The 24,610-nt window shown below is 40.0% G+C and overlaps 1 protein-coding gene across 4 annotated transcripts in view; it reads right to left on the minus strand.

Moving 5' to 3' along the window:
• Positions 1-24,610, minus strand: part of CCPG1 (cell cycle progression 1) — a 1,059,961-nt gene that overhangs the window by 1,622 nt on the left and 1,033,729 nt on the right. The window lies entirely within an intron of this gene.

Here is a 24,610-nt window from a genome sequence, read left to right on the forward strand (position 1 = left end):
GCAGTGAAGCCCATGTCACAACAGCACAACTCTTCTCCCCGAAAGTTACTAAAGAAGGTTAAATAGGTAGTTATCAATCAAGCTGAATGAGCTCTGGGGTTCTTACTAGAAACGTCAACAGTAAACAATAGAATCTAACCGTCACACAGACAAGGTCCATTTAGAAACCTTCAGACACAACCTACTTGAACCAAAGGGAATGAAAAGCTGATCACCCTTCCTGTGATTTTTATAGGTTCATAAGTAATGACAAAGGTGACTTAGTATCAGACATTTTCTTAGACTTATCGAAAGCATTCAATACAGTCTCTCATAACAAACTATTGATTGCCCTGTCCAAATTAAACCTAAGCTATTCTACTCTAGCTTGGTTTCAGAACTATCTCACCAATCGGCAACAGGCAGTGCGGAGGAACAAAACTCTTTCTCCCTTGCTACCAGTGACAATGGTTGTACCCCAAAGTTCTATTCTTGGCCCCCTTCTCTTTAACCTGTTTACAAATAATCTCCAAAATGCCACAACTTAAGCCACACTTATACAGTATGCAGATGACTGTACAGTAATATGTTCTGCCCCAACCCTATCTGAACTACAAAACATAACCCAAACATCCTTCGATGTTACTGAATCATGGTTGACAGATGCCCAATTAATCCTAAACTCAAATATGACCAAACTCATGCTCTTCCACCACACCAAACTTGAAACCTAATCCAATCACTTCAACATCATGTCTAGCAATAAAACTTTGATTGTACCTGTATCATCCACCAAACTTCTTGGTGTTATTATAGATCAAAATCTGAAGTTCGACTTACACATTGCTCAAACTACAAAAAAAGTACACAAGAAGTTATACAGATGCAAAAACTACATAACCAACCTAACCACTAACTCTAGAATAACCACAGCCAGAACTCTTCTGTCAACTCTATTGTATGCCTCCACCCATCTTTACCAACCTCTCCAAATCAGATGTTACCAAGCTAGATGCCTGCTATAATAAGATAGCCAAGTTTGCCACTAATTGCCCTAATAGAACCCATCACTGTAAGCCTCTAAGACAACTATCTTAGTTAGAACTTCCCAACCAACTCACCCTCACACAATTCTATACAGCTCACCAAATGTTCTATAAACCCCAAAAAAACTCCAGCACTACAAGGCCTCCTCAACCCCCATAAAGGTACCCGTACACTAAGATCCACTAATTGAAATAACCAGGAGTAAAAACAGCTCAGGTGACTCTCTATACTCTTGCTACATTACTAAACTGTGGAATGCCCAACCTCTCAAAATCAGACTTTTAACTAGTTTAAGCATCACGTTAAATTCCATCTTACCAATTCCTGGACTTGTACGTGTACTGAGAAAGGGTAGCCCATACCATGGAAATAGCTCTTTAAGAGAAAAAAAAAAGCTCTTGTAATGAGCATTGAATTAAAGCCATTTGACTACATTTGGTAACTTTCTCTTCTCACTGTTAATATCTAGCAGAAATTAAGCCTCCAGTTTGCTGTGTTACCTGTAAATATGACTAACTATCCTAACTGTACTCATTGTTCACAACATCATTACCATGGAACTAGTTCTTTAAGAGAAAAAAAAAAGCTCTTGTAATGAGCATTGAATTAAAGCCATTTGACTACATTTGGTAACTTTCTCTTCTCACTGTTAATATCTAGCAGAAATTAAGCCTCCAGTTTGCTGTGTTACCTGTAAATATGACTAACTATCCTAACTGTACTCATTGTTCACAACATCATTACCTCCTACTATTGTATAAACTGTCTTCTAGAAGCAGTCTTACCTGAGATTCTAGGTCCTGTCTCCCACTCAACCATTTTTTCTGTGGTAGTCTTCTTCCAATATGAATGTGTGTTACCATTTGACGTTCATTGTATTTTAAGATTTTTTTTATCTTCATTATATTATAAGATTGTTTTTCTTTCTACTAACAAATTGCCTACTAACAATGGAGCTTTTCTCCCTGGGCCCCTGCTAAACAAGCGTTTGATGCCCAGTCGGACTCTCCTAGTAAACAAATGTAAAATACATAAACTAGGCTAGCTGCCCTTGAGGTCCATTTTAAACCTGGTCAGTTTCTTGTTTGGTGTTTGAATTGACGTATTCCATGTGGTGTTACATTGGCCTTACTTATTGCATGGTCAATAATTACATACTATTACTTCTAACAAAAAACTGTTGGGGGTGGAGAACTTTATCATGACAGCTGTGTCAACTTTCACTACTGTTCCTGAGCAAATTCACTTTCCAGAAAGAGAAGACTTAAAGGGGGCATTGGTGAAGGACAGCTTGAAGTATTCCACAAACCTGCATAACCTGATTGAGGCCTTTTCTCCTCATAGGAATGCTTGTCCCTGTTGCCATCGCTACACCATCTGCTGCATTATGGACCAGCCTCTTGGACAGAGATGCAATGTTTTCCAATGATGCCACCTGTGATTCTAACTTGTAACAGATTGTAGTCTTTCAACTGTTTCAGCATTTTGACTGTTTTTTTCTACTAAGTCATGCCAAAACCTATTTTTTTATAAATTAAAAAAAAACTTTTGATTAATATTGCAAACATATTTATACACAGTGCAGTCCTCATCTGTGATGCACAAAACAATCTGGTTATTGTTTGACCATTTAATCATTAATTTCAGATGATACAACTAGCACTCCAAAATGAGACTTTACAATAGTAATCACTTCCCCAGTTTACAATTTCCCATTGGAAATATCAACACAACCCTTAACATCAGTTTCAACAGATTTAAGTTGAGAGGTAAAGAATATCCCCTTCTCATCAACACTGTAGTCTGTATCAGCTAAATCCTGACAGTTTACACCATTTACAGCCTATACTGAATCCTCTTGCATCCACACTCCCCCTGGTCAATCTAATTTGAAGACTTGATTCCATTGCATCCATTTGTTCCTACACATTTTATTTGGCTTTCTGACTCCTTCCTTTGATTTCACATCACTGATTCCATTCATTATGTGCAGCCTCACCTTGAGGCAGGTATCTTATCTGTTTTTCACCTCTGAGTTGTCAGTTTTTTTGATACCTGGAGAAAGCCCAGCAAACAAAGGATAAAAGTCCACCTTGGTTCAGACAAATCACAAATGTAAGCAGCAAAAAAACAAGGACCAAGACAGCTAAAACCATAAATTTAATTGTAAAGCATAAAAGATGAGTGCTTTCGGACAATTCCTTCATCAGATCAAAGAACAAAGTGTGTTTAACTGTTTTAAGTAACACTTGACTCTGTGACTGGTCAAGTCTTGGTCCTTGTTGGTTTTTTACTGCTTAAATTTTTTGTTACCAGTAACATGAAAACAAATAGCAGGACATTTCCCCTTTAACTGACTCCTCTGCATTGAATGACGTAATACCGACTTCGTCAGGCAGTTTAAGACATACAACACCTGAATCGCTGAATACTCTACCACCTAACCAAATAGCTTTGAATCAACACCATATTCTGGGAGCTAAACCGAAGACTCAACAAACTAATATTGAGTCTTTTTACCTTTACCAGTACGTCTGCGAAGAGACTCGAGAGGAAGATTGTTGAGCCGAGGAAGAGGCAAAAGGAAACTGTCAGGGGAACCGTACATCAAGAAAGGCCGACTGAGGGACTAAATAATTTAGTATTTAATCTTTCGGAACTTTCACTCACAGAAACGGACTATAACGTACTTAACAAGGGTTTATCATTTATACCTGCACAGGTTAGCAATATTTCAGATATATTGATTGATTTAAGAGCGTTTGCTCGTAATATAGCACTAAAATTGTTTTTTTAAGAAAGGGCAACAAAGCATTAATAATGAATCTAAATGTGAATATTTCAAAAGGAAAAGTGTTCATCCATTCATTGAGTGCTTCGTTAAGGCTTGTGAGAAGGATTTATACAGATATTATGTTAATCAAAGTAACTGTTCTTTTTCTGCTTTTCATAACCTTACTAAAGAAGAATGGGCTTCTATTAATACATTAGTCAGGAATACAAAGGTTACGGTTAGGCCAGCAGATAAGGGGAGGGCGGCCTAGTATTGATGAATACAAAGGACTATGTGATACATATAAATTTATTACTACAAGACAATGATACTTATAAGTTGACAGATATAAAAACGGTAGAGAGAATGATATATCAAATACATCAGGAATTGTATGATTTAATGGCATGTAGACAAATTAATCATGATTTTTATTTATTTTTATTAATTGAACATCCAACTATACCTTACATTAAAGATCTCCCCAAAATGCACAAGGGCACTTCACCTCCACCCCTTCGAACTATAGTTGTAGGGCATAATTGGGACACTGAGAACATCTCCATATTTATTGAGAAAAGACTAAAATCATTGGTCTTCGACATTCCCACCATTCTGAGGGACTCCTATCAACTTTTAGAAAATATAAAGAATTTAGATTATGCTATATCTGAATCACATCTATTAGTCACTCTTGATGTGAAGAATCTCTTCACTGCCATTCCAAATTCATATGGACTGGAAGCCATTAGGACTCTCTTGAATAAGAGTCAGAAATATAATAACAATGAACAGATTCTATTGAATACCCTATTAGAAATAGTATTGACTAATAATATTTTTACTTTTAATGACCTTTTTTATATTCAACAGTGGGGGGTGGCTATGGGCACCCCCTGCGCGAACACCTACGCCAATTTGGCAGTATATAGTTGGGAAACCACATGTTTGTTTCCTCATCAGGCATATAATAAAGTCCTTTCATACTATAGGTTTGTTGATGATATACTATTGGTGTGGGATGGTACTATTGATGAATTAGAAAATTTTATATCGGAATTAGAACAAACTACAGAATTTCTGAAGTTTTCGATTGAATATTCAGTAACTGACAAACTTTTTAGATTTAAACATTAAAAAGGATGGGAAAGGTGGACTTACAACATCATTATTTAGGAAAGCATGCTGGAAGAACACCTTATTACAATACAACAGCATGCATCCTAGGTTTATATTTAAGAACATTGTTAAGGGGCAATATATGAGAATTAATAGATTATGTCAGGAATTAGATGAACGTAACAAGTAATTTAATAAATTAGAGAAACTATTTCTATATAGGGGTTATGATCCAGAAATGGTAGGTAGAATAAAGAATACTTTTATCAGTGATAAATCTGAAACTAGATACATCCACCATACATCATTTAGACATCATCAAACTAAGTATGACACATCTAGAATTTGTTTTCAAACTAGCTACACCAGTGATAAATAAACATTTAATAAATATCATTATGAAGAATTGGCATATTCTGACTACAGATGATGAAATTAAACAATTGATAGGTACTAGACCAACCTTTACATATAAGAACATGAAGAATTTAAAGAGGATATTATGTATTGAGAAAAAGTTAACATCTTACATTGAAACAAATATGAATATAAATGGAATGGGGACCCATGCCTGTGGGAAGTGTAACTCATGTCCCTGGATATCCAAAGAAACATCTTTCACACATCCTGAACTACTTTATAAGTTTGAATTCAGGTCTATAGCCACTTGTGAGGACAAAAATGTTATCTACCTTGCAACTTGTGAATCATGCTCTGCCTTCTATATAGGCATGACCACAAGACGATTGAGAGATAGAATACAAGAACATATCTATGCTATTAAGAAGGCAGATCATAAAAATGCCTATTAAGAAGGCAGATCATAAAAATGCCCTTGCCAAGCATGTCTTGGAAAATCCTGAACATAATTTTAGATTCAGGATATTACAAAAAAGAGAATTAAATATAAGAAAAGGGGACAATTTTAATGATCTAGAAAGTTTGGAATTAAGTTGGATATTAAAATTTAGGGCTCAATACTATCCTGGATTAAATACATATATTAGCATTAGATCGTTTTTAAAGAAACGTAAATATAAATGAGTTATAATACCAGTAAATAATATGACAGATATATTTTTTATATTTTTAAGTGATTTAAGTATTTCTGCATTCATTATTTTGTACATATTTAACTTATACATTTCATCTTTTATATATCTATATATATATTTTTACATATATTTTTATACATTTTCATATGCACATGTTATGTAGTTCATCTTACATTATATATAGCTTTAACTTAGTAGTAAAAATGATTTCTATAATAGCAAGATACTGATCTGCATGCTATTAGGTAGGAAAAACCATTGTTATATACATAAGCATTATTTATGTATTCATTGTCTGTTGAGAGATATATTGTATTAACATTATATAATATGACATAACAGCAATATGTTATTATCATTTTTATTATTATCATCATCATCATTACTTTTTTTATTATTATCATCATCATCATTACTTTATTACCTTTATTCTTATTTGTATACTTGAGATAGCGTTGATTTATGCCATTTCAGGATGATGCCCATTACAGCAGAGAGAATTTGTTTCATTCTTTGAGTCAATCAGTTATCTAATGTGCTGCTATTAATGTGAACAATCAATTTAATAATTTAATAGTTTGGTTTTAATTGAATGATTGATGATTTTAAATTAATTGGATGTGTATAAAAGAATGCTAGTGTGTGTTTATAATTAATCTGAAGAAGCGTGCCTTCTGGATGCACGCGAAAGCGTTCATTCTCTGTTAAAATAAAGATTTGGATTTATACGTGGTGGTCCGACTTCCAGTTTTGTTCTTCTTCATTGTTCACAACATCATTACCATGGAACTAGCTCTTTAAGAGGAAAAAAAAAAGCTCTTGTAATGAGCATTGAATTAAAGCCATTTGACTACATTTGGTAACTTTCTCTTCTCACTGTTAATATCTAGCAGAAATTAAGCCTCCAGTTTGCTGTGTTACCTGTAAATATGACTAACTATCCTAACTGTACTCATTGTTCACAACATCATTACCTCCTACTATTGTATAAACTGTCTTCTAGAAGCAGTCTTACCTGAGATTCTAGGTCCTGTCTCCCACTCAACCATTTTTTCTGTGGTAGTCTTCTTCCAATATGAATGTGTGTTACCATTTGATGTTCATTGTATTTTAAGATTTCTTTTATCTTCATTGTATTATAAGATTGTTTTTCTTTCTACTAACAAATTGCCTATTAACAATGGAGCTTTTCTCCCTGGGCCCCTGCTAAAAAAGGGTTTGATGCCCAGTCGGACTCTCCTAGTAAACAAATGTAAAATAAATAAACTAGGCTAGCTGCCCTTGAGGTCCATTTTAAACCTGGTCAGTTTCTTGTTTGGTGTTTGAATTGACGTATTCTGTGTGGTGTTACATTGGCCTTACTTATTGCATGGTCAATAATTACATACTATTACTTCTAACAAAAAACTGTTGGGGGTGGAGAACTTTATCATGACATCTGTGTCAACTTTCACTACTGTTCCTGAGCAAATTCACTTTCCAGAAAGACAAGACATAAAGGGGGCACTGGTGAAGGACAGCTTGAAGTATTCCACAAACCTGCATAACCTGATTGAGGCCTTTTCTCCTCATAGGAATGCTTGTCCCTGTTGCCATCGCTACACCATCTGCTGCATTATGGACCAGCCTCTTGGACAGAGAAGCAATGTTTTCCAATGATGCCACCTGTAATTCTAACTTGTAACAGATTGTAGTCTTTCAACTGTTTCAGCATTTTGACTGTTTTTTCTACTAAGTCATGCCAAAAAGTACAGTTTTGTACCTACCATAAATGTAGATGTTCGAAGATCCACATTGCTGCAGTCCTTACATATGGGTAGTCTGCTGTCCTCGGTCGGCCCGAATACCAAAGTATTAGGCTGACGTCGGTCATGGGCGCTCAGATCTGACATCAGAGCGTCAGGGTATAAAAGCGCATGACCGACGTCATATCCTCAGTCTTTTCTTGCCCCAGATGTCAGAAGGCCCTAAAAAGAAAGGCCACAGCCCAAAACAGGATACCTCCCAAAACATGCCCAACAACAACCATCACCCAAACCATATAACCATGCCAAACTACAGAGGGGAAGGAGGGAGGGTAAATTGGACTGCAGCAATGTGGATCTTCGAACATCTACATTTATGGTAGGTACAAAACTGTACTATGTTCTTCATCTCACATTGCTGCAGTCCTTACATATGGGTAGAATCCCAAAGCAGAGGTAAAGGGAGGATGGCAAAATCATAAAGCATTAGGGGCTGCTAAAATGCCCTGTAATATTGCAGTGGCAAATCCAGCCCTAGACTTAGAATAAAGAGGAAGGTGGTAATGCTTGGAAAAAGTATGTACTGAACTCCAAGTGGCTGCTTCCAAAATATCTTTTGTAGCCACCCCCCTTAAAAAGGCAGTAGAAGTGGCAGTAGCTCTAGTGGAATGAGGTCTGATTCCAGCCGGAATCTCCTTACCATGATGGGAATAACAGAAAGAAATACAAAACCCAATCCATTTAGAAATAGTCTGTTTTGAAACAGGTTTTCCCTGAGAACCCAAAGCAAAAGAAACAAACAACTGCTGAGACTGCCTGAACCCCTTGGTTCTGCTCAAATAATAACGTAACTGCCTGTGAATATCCAAAGTATGCAAAATCTTCTCCCCTTTATTTTGGGGGTTTGCATAAAAAGTAGGCAAATGAATAGTTTGGTTCAAGGCCACACTAGAAACCACTTTAGGCATAAAGGAAGGATTAGTACGCAAAGATACCCTATCCTTATGAAAAATCAGGAAAGGTTCCACTGCCATAAGGGTCTGTAATTCAGAAATCCTTCTTGCAGAGGTAATGGCCAACAAAAAAGCAGTCTTCCATGATAAATACTTTAACTCGGCCGAAGCTGCAGGCTCAAAAGGTTGTAGAGTAAGCTTTTCCAACACAAAATTGAGATCCCAAGCAGGAGTAGGAGCTCTACGTGGGGGTCTTATGTTCTTTGCCCCTCTAAGAAATTGCTTAAACAAAGGATGGGAAAATAAAGGAGGGTCACAGTCATAGTGAGCAGAAATGGCTGCAGCATGAACCTTTATCGAGGAGAAAGACAAACCCTTGTCCAATAACTCAGTAAGATATTGAAGAGAAACACTTAAATCAGGCTTGGAAACATCAAAGTCCTTCGCTTTGCTCCAAAGAAAAAATCTCCTCCATTTATCAGCGTAAACTTTCCTTGTACTAGGCCTTCTGGCCCCCAAAATAACATTCAAAACTTGTTGTGGAAGCTGAGACCCTCCAGGGTCTAAAACAGAATATGCCAGGCTGTGAGATGCAGAGACTGAATCTTGACATTGAGGAAGTGATTGCCCTCCTGAGACAAAAGATGTGGAATCAAAGGCAGAGGCCATGGAGGTTCCTGTACCAAACTCCTCAGTAGTGGGTACCAGTGCTGGCGAGGCCAATCCGGCGCTATCAGAATCATGGATGGCTTGTCTTTTCTGGCCTTCAGGAGTACCTTGGGAATGAGAGGCAGAGGTGGAAAGGCATAGACATGAAGATTGCTCCAACTGAATGATAGAGCATCCACCTTCCAAGCTGTGGGATGAAACATTTTTGTGCAAAACTTTGGCAACTGGTAATTTAGTGGAGAAGCGAACAGATCTATGTCTGGAGTCCCCCATAACACTGTCAACTTTTGAAACACATGAGGATCCAGTTTCCACTCGTGAGGATCCACAATTTGTCTGCTCAACACATCCGCTAAGGAGTTCTGTGCTCCTGGTAGAAACCTTGCCTGAAGATTGAGGTGTAAACTGAGAGCAGTCTCCCACAAAATCATCGCTTGCCTGCAAAGAGGGTACGAATGGGTTCCCCCTTGCTTGTTGATGTACCACATGAGAGTAGTGTTGTCTGTTTGAATCAACACCTGTCCTGGGTGAAGTAAATCTTTGAAAGCTATCAATGCAAATTGGACTGCTAACATCTCCTTCAAGTTGATATGCAAATGTTGAAGTCTGACAGGCCACGTGTCTTGCACCCATTTTCCATTGAGGTGTGCTCCCCAAGCCTTGTCCGAGGCATCTGTCGTTAGAATCTGACTCGCCTCTGGTCGGGTCACAGAGAGTCCCTTGTTTAGGTGACATTCCTGAGCCCACCACAAAAATTCTTTCTGAATGCAAGGTATTATTTGAATGACAGTGTCTAGATCTTGGCAGTGTTGTGTCCATACATTTTTGAGATACCATTGAAGCTTCCTCATATGCAGTTTGGCATTGGGAAGCACCAGAATACAAGATGCCATGAACCCCAAGGCTTGAAGGACTGTCCTTGCAGTCAGCCTGGACTGTAGAGACAATTGATGGAAATAAAGAGAAAGGCTTCTTTGTTTGTCCGGGGTCAAAAAGGCCATCTGGGAAGCTGTATTCAGTCTCACACCCAGAAAGCACATGTCCTGAGAGGGTACTAGACTGGACTTTATTTCGTTCACAGAATATCCTAGGCATCTTAACACTACCATCACATACTGTAGATGATGCAGAAGTTCGTCTTTGTGTTGTGCAAGAATCAGGCAATCGTCCAAATAAGGATAAATCTGTATTCCTCTTAACCTGAAAAAGGCTATCACTGGAGCCAGAACCTTTGTGAACACTCTGGGCGCAGTAGATAAGCCAAAGGGCAATGCAGAGAACTGATAATGTAAATTTCCAGCCCGAAAACGCAGGTACCTCCTGCAACTGGGCCTGATAGGAACATGAAGATAAGCCTTTTTGAGATCCAGAGTTACCATCCAGTGATCTTTTCCCAACAGAGGTAAAAGCTGTTGTAACGTCAGCATTTTGAACTTTGGAATGTCCAGATAAGTGTTGAGGATAGATAAATCCAAAATTGGTCTCCACGTGTTCCCTTTCTTTGGTACTAGAAACAGGCGAGAATAAAATCCTAGTCCCACTTCTGACAGAGGAACTGGCTGTATAGCTCCTATTTGAAGAAGTAAAGAAATCTGCTTGTGAGCCTCTATCCTTTGCCGAGGAGGAACGTCTGGCATGCCTTTGAAAGGAGGCAATGTATGGAAATAGAACTTGTAGCCTCGGTTTATAATGTCCAATACCCATTTGTCCTGGGTGACTAAAAGCCAGTTTTCCTTGAAGAGTGCTAACTTTCCTCCCAAAGGAGCTGCCAGGGAAGAAGAATCTGGCAGCTGGAAATGCAGGTCATTGGGCCTGTTTACGAAAGGACTGGCCCCTGCCCTCACCTGCAGATTGTGCAGGTGAACTCCAAGTTCTAGGCCTGAATGTATTGTGAGCTCTGCCCCTGCCACGTCTAGATCTACCCCTAGACTGAGAATCAGAAGAAGGGTAGGTCCACCCCTTAGTAGGCCAATTTCTACTAAACTTAGGAGGTTGAACCTGCAAAAAATCTTTAACAGTCTGCATTGACTTAGCCTTGTCTTCCATTTTCTTCAAAACCGACTCCACAGGGGGACCAAACAAAACTTCAGACTGTAAAGGGGCATCCAGAATTCTAGTTTTAACATGCTCGGACAAATTCTGATCCTTAAGCCAGGCATGCCTACGAAGAACTGAACCACTGGCAGCCACTCTAGAAGAGGCCTGTACAGCATCAAAACCACACTGCAAAGAATGCTTACCCACCTGTTCAGAGACATGTACTAAATCTTGCAATTCTTTACACTCTATGCCCTCTGCCAAAGCATCCACTTTAGATTTTAGCTGAGAAAGGAGGAAATTCTGATACTTCAACATATGAAACTGGCAATTTAAAGCCCTCATTGCTAAAGTAGAAGAGGTATACACCTTCTTACCCCATCTATCCAAAGCTCTAGCTTCCTTATCTAGAGGAACCGGATTCTTTACAACAGAAGCTCTAACACCCTTAGGCCCCTGACTAATAGTTTCTGGGTCCGCCCTAGGACTCTTATACAGATATTTATGAGCCTCAGGCACCCTGTAATACCTGTCCGGTTTAACTGGCAGGAGGCAAAGAATCTGGATTAAGGGAAGCCTCGGGAAAACATCTTGAACAACATCCAAAACAGGAGGTATAGCCAAGGGTCTATGCTGTGGTAAAAACAAGAATTCCCTAAGCCTCTTCCGTGTATCAGAGAAATCCTGTCCTTCCCACTTAAAATGCTCCCTCATGGAATGCAGAGTTTCTGAAAATGAAAAATCCTCTGGAGGAGAAGCAGAAGGAGTGGAATCCTCTGCATCAGAATCTGAATAAGGGGGAAAATCTTGAATATCTTCAGCAGAAGAGTCTGAGTCATCTGAGGCCTGATCCAAACTTTCCAACTCTGGCTCCACCCTGGGCCTCTTATCAGGAGGGGGCATAGAACCTCTAATTAAAGAAATCAAATCTTCCGCCATTTTAAGCATATGCTTTTTAGGCACAGACCCTGAAGTACCTGGAGGGACACCAGAGGAAGGCAAAACAGACCTGCCCTTAGAAGAAGTCTTAGAAATAGTAGCAGAAGGCCTAACCACCTTAGGCATAGAAGGGAGAACAGTAACCTGAGAGGCCCCTTCAGCTTGACCTGACTCCTGTGAGGCCACATCCTGCAAAATCAAAGTTTCCCCCTGAGACTCAACAGAAACTTCAGCTGGATCCACCTGCTCCACTGTAGTTTCTGCAGGACCGGCGTCCGAGACGGACGAATCAACCTGTCTAGGTTTCAAGGATTTGTCTTTGCGCTTCTTCGTGGAAGCGGGCGTCGGAGGATCCGACGGCATAGTATAATTACACCGCTTACCAAAGACTAACCTAGCACAATCTAACCTTCTTTTTATAGTGCGCTTATTAAACCTAGCACAAAACCGACACCCGACTACGTCGTGGTCCGGTCCCAAACAAGGAATGCAAAGAGAGTGATAATCCCTATGCGGTATCTGTTTCCCACAAGAAATACAATTATTCACTTTTTCTGACATCCGGAATTAACTGAGGCAAGAAATACAAAAATATTCCCCAACGGGTACTTAGCCCAACTTGGTTTCGGTCTGAAACTCAGAATACGAAAATTTCAGAACGCCGAACGGCACTTGCAACGCTGCTTCTGCATCGGACCATGCGGCAAAAAAGACTGAGGATATGACGTCGGTCATGCGCTTTTATACCCTGACGCTCTGATGTCAGATCTGAGCGCCCATGACTGACGTCAGCCTAATACTTTGGTATTCGGGCCGACCGAGGACAGCGGACTACCCATATGTAAGGACTGCAGCAATGTGAGATGAAGAACATCCTATTTTTTTATAAATTAAAAAAAAACTTTTGATTAATATTGCAAACATATTTATACACAGTGCAGTCCTCATCTGTGATGCACAAAACAATCTGGTTATTGTTTGACCATTTAATCATTAATTTCAGCTGATACAACTAGCACTCCAAAATGAGACTTTACAATAGTAATCACTTCCCCAGTTTACAATTTCCCATTGGAAATATCAACACAACCCTTAACATCAGTTTCAACAGATTTAAGTTGAGAGGTAAAGAATATCCCCTTCTCATCAACACTGTAGTCTGTATCAGCTAAATCCTGACAGTTTACACCATTTACAGCCTATACTGAATCCTCTTGCATCCACACTCCCCTTGGTCAATCTAATTTGAAGACTTGATTCCATTGCATCCATTTGTTCCTACACATTTTATTTGGCTTTCTGACTCCTTCCTTTGATTTCACATCACTGATTCCATTCATTATGTGCAGCCTCACCTTGAGGCAGGTATCTTATCTGTTTTTCACCTCTGAGTTGTCAGTTTTTTTGATACCTGGAGAAAGCCCAGCAAACAAAGGATAAAAGCCCACCTTGGTTCAGACAAATCACAAATGTAAGCAGCAAAAAAACAAGGACCAAGACAGCTAAAACCATAAATTTAATTGTAAAGCATAAAAGATGAGTGCTTTCGGACAATTCCTTCATCAGATCAAAGAACAAAGTGTGTTTAACTGTTTTAAGTAACACTTGACTCTGTGACTGGTCAAGTCATGGTCCTTGTTGGTTTTTTACTGCTTAAATTTTAACATGTAAAATGTAACATGAAAACAAATATAGTTCATCACTATCTATATACCGACTCAGCATCTTATAAGTACTAGGCTAGCTGTCTTTGAGAGACATTTTAATCCCAGCTAATTTCACATTTTGTGCTCAAACTAATCTATCCCACTGGACTAGAGAAGGTTCTTGCCTATCCCCCCATGGTCAATAATTATACATCATGCCTAATAAGAATAACTGGAATCATACCACAGATAATTTGAGGGGACACATGCATGGGATAAAGCATGTAGGGGTTTCCTATGTCCATTACTAGTACAGGGGGCAGTCCTGGGGTAAATCTTCTGTTTTTCATCCATAGATCCAAAGTTGTGCATGAATATGGACAAGAATGAGGTTTGTTTTACGTGGATGGGGAGTTTGTTTCAGAGCAGCGGTATCCTCTGCAAGATATACCTGCCCCTCAAAACTGTTCTGTTAATGTTTTAGAAAAGGTTTAGATTCCTAGACAGAGTATTTCTGATGCTGTTTGACATGCTGATGTTCAGTAAATCCATCAGCACTATGACGGAGGATGCCTTGTATATCAAACACAGGTCACCTCTTAGCAGTCTGTTGGATACTGAGTACAGTGACACGGCTTTGAGTTGGTCAATATAAGACATGTTGTTTAGGCCTTGTATCCTTTTAATAAGTTGCATGTGTCTTGACAGATGCATACCAGAGGGGGGCATTATATTCAATGATTGGCCTAATAAGGTCTGAGTAAAGGGGACAATGACATCCCTAGATCTAGACACAATCTCTGTTTATAACCTGTGCAATATATAAGGCCTTTCTTACAAAAATGGCGAAAAGTTGGTTAAATGGTAGTTCCAAAATCCCGAACAACTGAGACAACACTTAGGGGCATATTGTCAATGTGGTTGTTCCCTGGAGTAGATGACTTCACATAGGATACAATAATGCAATTTTTGGCACTGATCAGACTCCGTTTTTTACTAATAATTTCCACACTAACTGGTATACTTCTTTTATTAGTCTAATTTTGAGTAGGACCAAAACATATGTTCCCAATCTCATCTCTGTTCTATATTGCATTTCCAACAATTTTGATTAACTGCTGGGAACATGTTGTTTAATCTCTCTGGAGTGGAGATGTATTTAAGTAAGTACTTCTAGTCAAACAAACAAAAACTTCTGGCTTTGTAACTCACAACTTGTGCTTAACCCCCCAAAAAACAAACTACTACTTTCCCCCCCAAATCCTTGTCTCATGAAAACATTTAAAATCCTCATAGTAATTAATACAACCATTAAAGTCACTTCTCATAGGAAATTATTAGGGATGATAATTTGACCTTCACATACAAAACTGCATAAAAAATAAAAAAAAAAAAATTGCAATGTTTCACAGAACCAAAAACTTTCTCACCAACGCAACTAAACTACATTTGCCACTGCTTATCTATTTTGCTCACTATTTTATGGAATTTCCATACTTGCTAACCTTCAAGCATCACAAAAAGCAAAACTTGAACAATTCTATAATAAAGTGGTTAAATTTGCAGGAGATACCCCTCTCAGAACCCACTAATGTGCAGCACTAAAAAGCCTAAATTGGTTAGAACTACCTCATCAACCAACATATACACAACAGCTTCTCACCCCATACAAAAGTATCCAGGCTCCATCTGCTTGTTCAGCACTAAATACCATTCTACCCAATTATGTTCTCACATGGTCATTACGATCCAGTGACCAAATACTCCTACCTGTCCGAAACCTATCAAATCTGTTGGGCATGGTCTGTACTCGTACCATGGTGCTAATGCCTGGAACCCCCTTAACTGTATATCCATCAAGTCAATACCCTTCCCCTCCAGTCCTTTAAAACCATTCTGAAAAACTTCTTAGCCATAATCTGGCTCTGTTCTTGTTCCACCCCAGGGTAAACAGTATTCCTAAATATGAACAATTACCTATTCATACCTTACACCTCCTTATTCTTCCTTCTTCACGCAATTCTTTACTTCAGTCAATTTTTCTCACAGACTTCCTATCTAAATATGCCATAATCCTGTTTTCTTCTACTACTTCATATCACAGTTCCTGCTGGAATTATACTAACTTGCCTCTAATTTCTCTAAATTGGCTAAAATTTCTATAAATATTAAATCACTGTCATATAAGTTATATCTCTTCTTAAATGATTTTTACATTACATCTAATTTGGTAAAATTGTTTAAACTGCAGATTTTTTATTGTATTATTTTTGAAAATTGTAATATAATTCTTAAAGTGCTTTTGTACTAATTTTCGCCCCAAAGCTCTGCTGAAATCGTCACTAATCCAGTTGGACTTACCTGGTAATCAAATGTCAATAAATAAATTTCTGGCTCTAGTAAACAGATTTGGTATTAAACATGTGCCATGCCATGTTTTCCTTAAACATGTTGCTCAATCTGATTTCCACAATCCTGTCTCAGTTCCTTTAACCAGTCCTTCACAGAGTCTGCAAATTAACCTTTTATTGTTTGTATTCTCCATCATTACTTCAGTTAATTTAAATAACCAATAACTATCTATTTGTTCTATTTCCCACTTACATTTATTAAATGCTGAAACTACTGCTATGTATGTCAATTATTAATTCTTTCTGAAATGGATCATTTCCTCAGCTAAAGTCCAACTCTTCACAACATTTTTTCCCTGAACGCTGGACCACTACATCTACCATCGACATAGGATGTAGCTGTCCTGTCCGACTCTCCTCCCCATTCATACTGATACTAGTGCATTCTTATAAATGTCAAGACTTGTGTCCTAAAGCCTTTTTGGATAATTTCAACATACTACTAAGCCCCATTTTCTCTATACTCATTCCCAAAGCCTGCAGCCAAATATTCAGGTTTTTAACTTCCTGGCTATTTCCTTCCTGGGTGAGAGTCATTCATTTCCAGCTTGGGCAGTAAATCTTATTTTGCAATAATAAAGCTAACTCCATTTGTGCAGCTTTAAAATATACTTTCAGATATGGATATTGACCAAGTGAAACAGACATCTTCTTCTAACTGAGTCTTGAGTTATGGACACCAACATTTTCCCCTTTAACTCCTCCCATGTCACATGGTAACTGACTGGTCCATCTTGTACAATTCTTTCGAATTTTACCCTGGATCGCAGTGCCACCTGGACTTTCCATTATCCCTTAAGTCATGTGTCTCCTCTATCAGTTATTTCACAAAAAGTACAGTTTTGTACCTACCATAAATGTAGATGTTCGAAGATCCACATTGCTGCAGTCCTTACATATGGGTAAGTCCGCTGTCCTCGGTCGGCCCGAATACCAAAGTATTAGGCTGACGTCGGTCAAGGCGCTTAAAACTGACATCAGGACGTCAGGGTACAAAAGCGCATGACCGACGTCATTTCCTCAGTCTTTTCTTGCCCCAGATGTCAGAAGGCCCTAACAAGACAGGCCAAAGCCAAAACCAGCAAAACCCAACCAACCACCCGTGCACTAACCATATTTACAATATGTACAACACAAACCACACCACCACCTTCAACAACAGAGGGGAAGGAGGGAGGGTAAATTGGACTGCAGCAATGTGGATCTTCGAACATCTACATTTATGGTAGGTACAAAACTGTACTATGTTCTTCATCTCACATTGCTGCAGTCCTTACATATGGGTAGAATCCCAAAGCAGAGGTAAGGGAGGATGGCAAAACTATAAAGCATTAGGAGCTGCCAACATGCCTTGTAAAATTGCAGTTGCAAATCCAGCCCTAGATTTAGAGTAAAGTGGAAGGTGGTAATGCTTAGAGAAAGTATGCACTGAACTCCAAGTAGCTGCTTCCAAAATATCTTTAGTAGCCACCCCTTAAAAAGCTGTAGAAGTGGCAGTAGCCCTAGTGGAATGAGGCCTAATCCCAGCTGGAATCTCCTTACCATGATGGGAATAACAGAAAGCAATACAAAAACCAATCCACTTAGAAATAGTTTGTTTTGAAACAGGTTTGCCCTGAGAACCCGAAGCAAAAGAAACAAACAACTGCTGAGACTGCCTGAACCCTTTAGTTCTGCTCAAATAATATTGCAACTGTCTGTGAATATCCAAAGTGTGCAAAATCTTTTCCCCTTTATTTTGGGGGTTTGCATAAAAGTAGGCAAATGAATAGTTTGGTTTAAAGCCACACTAGAAACCACTTTAGGCATAAAAGAAGGGTTAGTACGCAAAGACACCCTATCCTTGTGGAAAATTAAGAAAGGCTCAACTGCCATAAGGGCCTGTAATTCAGAAACCCTTCTCGCAGAGGTAATGGCCAACAAAAAAGCAGTCTTCCAAGATAAATATTTCAACTCTGCCGATGCTGCAGGCTCAAAAGGTTGTAGAGTGAGTTTCTCCAACACAAAATTGAGATCCCAAGCAGGAGTAGGAGCTCTACGTGGGGGTCTTATATTCTTTGCCCCTCTAAGGAATTGCTTAAACAAAGGCTGAGAAAATAATGGTGGGTCACAGTCATAGTGAGCAGAGATTGCTGCAGCATGAACCTTTATAGAGGAGAAGGACAAACCTTTGTCCAAAAACTCAGTAAGGTATTGAAGCGCCACACTTAAATTAGGTTTAGAAACATCAAAGTCCTTTGCTGTACTCCAAAATAAAAATCTCCTCCATTTATCTGCGTAAACTTTCCTTGTACTAGGCCTTCTGGCCTCCAAAATAACATTCAAAACTTGTTGTGGAAGCTGAGACCCTCCAGGGTTTAAACCAGAATATGCCAGGCTGTCAGATGTAGAGAATGAAGTTTGACATTGAGTAAATGACCGTTCTCCTGAGACAGCAGGTGAGGAATCAAGGCAAAGGCCATGGAGGCTCCTGTACCAGACTTCTCAGTAATGGGTACCAGTGCTGTCGAGGCCAATCTGGAGCTATTAAAATCATGTTTGGCTTGTCCTGTCTGACCTTCAGCAGTACCTTTGGGAGGAGAGGCAGAGGTGGAAAGGCATACACGTGAAGATTGCTCCAACTGAATGAGAGAGCATCCACTTTCCAAGCTGAGGGATGAAACCTTTTGTGCAAAACTTTGGCAGCTGGTAATTTAGTGGAGAAGCGAACAGATCTATGTCTGGAGTTCCCCATAACACTGTCAACCTCTGGAATACATGAGGATCCAATTTCCACTCGTGGGGATCCATAATTTGTCTGCTCAACACATCTGCTAAGGAGTTCTGTGCTCCTGGCAGAAACCTTGCCTGAAGATTTAGCTGTAAACTGAGAGCAGTCTCCCACAAAATCATTGCTTGTCTGCATAGAGGATAAGAATGTTCCCCTTGCTTGTTGATGTACCACATGACAGTTGTGTTGTCTGTTTGAATCAACACCTGCCCTGGAAGAAGTAAATCCTTGAAAGCTATCAATGCAAACTGGACTGCTAACATCTCCTTCAAGTTGATATGTAGATGTTGAAGTCTGGCAGGCCACGTGTCTTGTATCCATTTTCCATTTAGATGAGCTCCCCAAGCTTTGTCTGAGGCATCTGTCGTTAAAATCTGACTCGCCTCTGGCCGGGTCACAGAGAGTCCCTTGTTTAGGTGACATTCCTGAGCCCACCACAAAAATTCCTTTTGAATGCAAGGTATTATTTGAATGACAGTGTCCAAATCTTGGCAGTGCTGTGTCCATACATTCTTGAGATACCATTGTAGCTTCCTCATATGCAGTTTGGCATTGGGAAGTACCAGAATACAAGATGCCATGAACCCCAAGGCTTGAAGGACTGTCCTTGCAGTCAGCCTGGACTGATGAGACAACTGGTGGAAGTAAAGAGAAAGATTCTTTTGTTTGTCCGGGGTCAAAAGGCCATCTGGGATGCTGTATTCAGTCTCACACCCAGAAAGCACATGTCCTGAGAGGGTACTAGACTGGACTTTATTTCGTTCACAGAATACCCCAGGCATCTTAACACTGCCATCACATACTGTAAATGATGAAGAAGTTCGTCCTTTTCTTGGGCCAGTATCAGGCAATCGTCCAAATAAGGATAGATCTGTATTCCTCTTAGCCTGAAGAAAGCTACCACTGGAGCCAGAACCTTCGTGAACACTCTGGGCGCAGTAGATAAGCCAAAGGGCAATGCAGAGAACTGATAATGTGAAGTCCCAGCCCAAAACGCAGATACTTCCTGCAACTGGGCCTGATAGGAACATGAAGGTAAGCCTCTTTGAGATCCAGAGTCACCATCCAGTGATCTTTGCCCAGCAGAGGTAAAAGCTGTTGTAACGTTAACATTTTGAACTTGGGAATGTCCAGATATGTGTTGAGGATGGATAAATCCAAAATTGGTCTCCACGTGTTTCCTTTCTTTGGTACTAGAAACAGGCGAGAATAAAATCCTAGGCCCACTTCTGGCATAGGAACCGTTTGTATGGCCCCTATTTGAAGTAGTAGAGAAATTTGTTTGCGAGCCTCTAGTCTTTGCTGAGGAGGAACGTCCGGCATGCCTTTGAAAGGAGGCAAGGTATGGAAATAAAACTTGTAACCCTGGTGTATGATATCCAATACCCATTTGTCTTGGGTAATCAACATCCAATTTTCCTTGAAGAGTGCTAACCTTCCTCCCAAAGGTGCTGCCAGGCAAGAAGGATCTGGCAGCTGAAAAAGTAGGTCATTGGGCCTGTTTACGAAAGGACTGGCCCCTGCCCTCACCAAGATTGTGCAGGTGAACTCCTGTTCTAGGCCTGAAAGAACTCTGAGCTCTACCCCTACCACGCCTAGATCTCCCCCTAGACTGAGAATCATAAGAAGGATACGCCCACCCCTTAGCAGGCCAATTCCTACTAAACTTCGGAGGCTGAACTTGCAAAAAATCCTTAACAGCCTGCATAGACTTAGCCTTGTCTTCCATTTTCTTCAAGACTGATTCCACAGGTGAACCAAACAACACATCAGACTGCAAAGGAGCATCCAAAATCCTTGTCTTAACATGGTCAGATAAATTCTGATCCTTTAACCAGGCGTGCCTGAAGAACTGAGCCAGTGGCAGCCACCCTAGACGAGGCCTGCACAGCATCAAAACCACACTGTAATGAATGCTTACCCACTTGTTCAGAGACATGCACCAAATCTTGCAACTCTTTACACTCAATGCCTTCCGCCAGAGCATCCACCTTAGACTTCAATTGAGAAAGAAGAAAGTTTTGATATTTCAACATATGAAACTGGCAATTCAAAGCCCTCATAGCTAAGGTAAAAGATGTATAGACCTTCTTTCCCCATCTATCCAAAGCTCTGGCTTCTTTATCTAGAGGAACCGGATTTTTTACAACAGAGGCCTTGACACCCTTAGGTCCCTGACTAATAGTTTCTGGGTCCTCCCTAGGACTCTTATAAAGATATTTATGAGCCTCAGGCACCCTGTAATACCTATCCGGTTTAACAGGAGCAGGAGGCAGAGAATCAGGATTAAGTGAAGCCTCTGCAAACACATCTTCCACAACATCCAGAACAGGGGTATAGCCAAGGGCCTATGCTGGGGTAATAAAACTCCCTAAGCGTTTTCCTAGAATCAGAGAAGTCCTGACCTTCCCACTTAAAATGTTCCCTCATAGAATGAAGTGTCTCTGAAAAAGAAAAATCCTCTGGAGGAGAAGCAGAAGGAGTGGAATCATCTGCATCAGAATCAGAATAAGGAGAATACTCCTGCAAGTCTTCAGCTGAAGACTCTGAAATATCCGAAGCCTGCTCAAAACTTCCCAACTCTGGCTCCACCCTAGGCCTCTTATCAGGAGGGGGCATAGAACCTCTAATCAGAGTAATTAAATCTTCTGTCATTTTAAGCATGTGCTTCTTAGGCACAGACCCTGCTGAACTAGGAGTGACACCAACAGAAGCTGAAACTGGCCTGCCTCTGGGAGAAGCCTTGGAAACAGAAGGAGAAGGCCTAACCACCCTAGGAAGGGAGGGGAGTACAGTGACTTGAGAAGCCCCTTCAGCCTGACCTGCCTCCTGAGAGACCACCTCCTGCAAAATCAAAGTCTCCCCCTGAGACTCCAGAGAAGTCTCCGTCGGAACCACCGGTTCCACTGAAGCCTCTAAAGAACCGGCGTCCGGAACGGACGACTCATCTTGCCTGGGTTTAACTGTTTTGTCTTTGCGCTTCTTCGCAGAAGCGGGCGCCAGAGAATCCGACGGCATATTATAATTGCACCGCTTCCCAAAGACCAGCCTAGCACAATCCAACCTTCGCTTAATAGTGTGTTTATTGAACCTAGCACAAAAGCGACACCCAACAACGTCGTGCTCAGGCCCCAAACAAGGAATACACAAAGAATGATAATCCCTATGCGGTATCTGTTTCCCACAAGAAATACAATTATTCACTTTTTCTGACATCCGGTAAAACACTGAGGCAAGAAAAACCAAAATAATCCCCAACGGGTACTTAGCCAACTTGGATTCGGTCTGAAACTCCGAATTCGAAAAATTTCAGAACGCCGAACGGCACTTGCAACGCTGCTTCTGCATCGGACCATGCGGCAAAAAAGACTGAGGAAATGACGTCGGTCATGCGCTTTTGTACCCTGACGTCCTGATGTCAGTTTTAAGCGCCTTGACCGACGTCAGCCTAATACTTTGGTATTCGGGCCGACCGAGGACAGCGGACTACCCATATGTAAGGACTGCAGCAATGTGAGATGAAGAACATCAAAATTTTCATGCAATAAATCAAGGAGCAAACCATCTCCTTTACCCTTGCAAGTCCTCAGACCAAAACAGAGACGCATGCTCAACTGCTGACAACTGAATATTTCACCCAATGATAACTTCCATCCAAAATCAAAGTTTATTTCACTACAAAACAAAATGTTTCTGCAATAATTCTGAGTGCAAAACATTTAATTTTCCCACAAGTGCTAGGACCACCGCTTAGATACATGTCCAGTTGCTGATTACTGAACATTTCACCAACTAATAACCTCCATCCAAAATCACAGTGTGTTACAATAATTTATGCAGTATTTACAGTTTTTGGAAGCAGTTAAAATAATTTTGGCAGTTAAAATAAGAATTATAGTTAAAAGTACAACTGTAGCATTTCTACTTTCCTTATAAAAGTAAGAAGTTGTTACTGCAGGAAACAGGCGGTGTCCATGCACTCTGCAACCCTGCCTGTGCTAAATCCCTATTCCCTATATCTCAATCTCTCAAACTAAACTAGTACAATTGCTTACTATTCTTCTCTATCTCCTTCCTCACCAAGATTAGCACAGTTTTTATGTTGCCATATGGTCCCCCTTCAAACAACCGTTTCTGTACACTACTAGGCACCCTCTTTTCTCTTCCACTACCCATCTCCCATCCCGTCCATTCTCCTTAACCTCACCCCATTCATAACACTACCACTTTTATTTCCTCAATTACCTATCCCATCACACTAACATATACTATATCCTTCCATTACCCCTTGTACAGGCATGACCATTCTTCTACTGTATTTTACATTCAGACCCCAAATCACCCATTAATACAATTACCATGCATACTACCTTGTACTCTTACATTCACTTGTGCAAAAATAAATATCTGAACTCACCACACCACATTTTAGTTCTCAAGCATACAACTAAAAATAAATGGCTCTGACACTCACCCCAACTAAGGTCCATCTAACCACTTATTAGTCTCTCACATCTCTCCTAAACCAGCACACTATTCCCCTCTTATCCACCCCTCAAAACACACTGCCCTTTACTTTCCTCAATTTAAATATCAGAAGCACATGTAATTAAATAGCAGAATTCCATGCTTGGATAGCCTAGTTAGTTGTTACTGAAGTTTGGCTAAAACAAAATAAAAAACATAAAGACATACTCCCTGATACAACAGCCTTAGAGATGACGGGAAAAACCAGAAACACCACCAATTATTTTCAATAAGACAATAGTAACTCAAACCTCAATCTCAGATAAGTTGATCCTTCCAATATAACAAGGTAGTTTAGAATTACCTAATTTGAAGGGATATTTTAGAGCTACACAATTAAGGCTCATATACACAACACAAGCAGAATCAAGAAGTTATGTACTCACCATAATGTTCCATCTGTGCTATCCATTTCATTCTTCCTCAACTAATGGGTTCAGATCTGATCCTTGGATCAGACTCTCCCCCGGATTCACTATCCTTCCGTGCAGGACTAGCTTAGTCCTTCACAGAAGCAGCTGTTTAGGAGCAGTGCAGTAGTGCGCCATGCATATTAATGAAGGTGTGCTGCCTGAGCTCCTAAACAAACACTGAGCATGTACGAGTGCAGACTATACTTGCCCCTGCAATGAAGAACAGCAGTGTATGAATAAGAATGAGCGCGACTGCTCATAGGTGTTCGCATAACCCCAGCAACATCCCCCTAAGTTTACAAGAGCAATAGTTAAAACATTAAATATAAAGAAGTGTTTTTTTTTTTATAAAACAGATTAGATTTAACTGTTTAGCCCGTGGGTTTGCCCATCACTTAGCTATGGTTAATGCAGCTTAAATGGCACAAGAGGATAAAAAGCAGGATATATGCAAAGGAAGCAGTATAGCAACAGTGTAGTGGGCAGAGCAGTCATTCCTGGTTCCGAAAGGTTTTTCCCACCCAAAA

Source organism: Protopterus annectens, chromosome 7.part1 (genome assembly GCF_019279795.1).
Source record: "Protopterus annectens isolate FY-2018-M chromosome 7.part1, PAN1.0, whole genome shotgun sequence".
NCBI classification, from domain to species: domain Eukaryota; kingdom Metazoa; phylum Chordata; order Ceratodontiformes; family Protopteridae; genus Protopterus; species Protopterus annectens.